Source organism: Octopus bimaculoides, chromosome 16, assembly GCF_001194135.2.
Source record: "Octopus bimaculoides isolate UCB-OBI-ISO-001 chromosome 16, ASM119413v2, whole genome shotgun sequence".
NCBI classification, from domain to species: domain Eukaryota; kingdom Metazoa; phylum Mollusca; class Cephalopoda; order Octopoda; family Octopodidae; genus Octopus; species Octopus bimaculoides.
Window position 1 is genome coordinate 14,958,123 of NC_068996.1, and position 1,037 is coordinate 14,959,159.

Below are 1,037 nucleotides of genomic sequence, written 5' to 3' on the forward strand. Positions count from 1 at the left end.
CACACACACACACACACACACACACACACACACTCACAACGTAATTTCTTCTTATAGATAAGATTAAGTAAAAATTCCCAAAAGAAATAACGAACAAACGGAAGATTGCGGAAACAATCATCATAAATTTAGAATTTTCGCAAGAAATAGACAAGCTACCGGAAACGACGTTCAAGCACGCCAGTAGAGTGACAGTCAGTGAAGAGAGGGTGGGGACAATGGGGGGTGAGAGAGACTTTATGACGTGAGAGGACATTTTGCTCATAGCAACATCTTGGAGGGAGATACGTTGAGAATGCAACTCTTTTCTAGTTTGCAGCTTCGATCAACTTCGCACCGTTGTAATTTATTATTATAGCTGAATAAAATCATTATTGATAATGAGGCTCAGAAATTAGATATGTCAGACGGAAGCATGATGTCGAAAGCATATATATAAATTAAAATGAAAGTAATGTCATAGTTGCTTCGTTGCAAAAGTTTGCGGTGTAATGGCGTTCCTTGGTTTCGATTCTACTGGAGTGCAACTAACAATGTTCAGCTTTGTGATTGAAATTTAGTTGACAAAATGGTGGATACACCATTTTTTATTTAACTATTTTTTTTTCCTACTGGAAAAATTCAGAATTCAAAATTTTTATAGTCTGTAGATATAGGAGCAGGGTTTTTTGTTTGGTAAGAAGCTTGCTTCCAAACCACATAGATCCGGGTTCGGTCCCACTACCTGATACCTGGGACAAATGTCCTCTATTGCAGCATTGGGCCTGCCGAAGCCTTGTGAATGGATTAGGTAGACGGAAACTGAAAGAATCTTCTCATATATAAGAAGCCCGTCATATATATATATAAGTATATAGTTGAAATTTACAGAAAAACAAAAGACAAAGACAGGTGTATAAACAACAAACAGGTGTATTAGTTTAACGATCGGGAAGGTGAGAAGGTAAGAAGGTCTTTTACGTTTCGAGCCTACGCACTTCAACAGAAAGGAACACAAGGAAATAATCAGAGAGAGAATAATAAAAAACTTTTGGAGC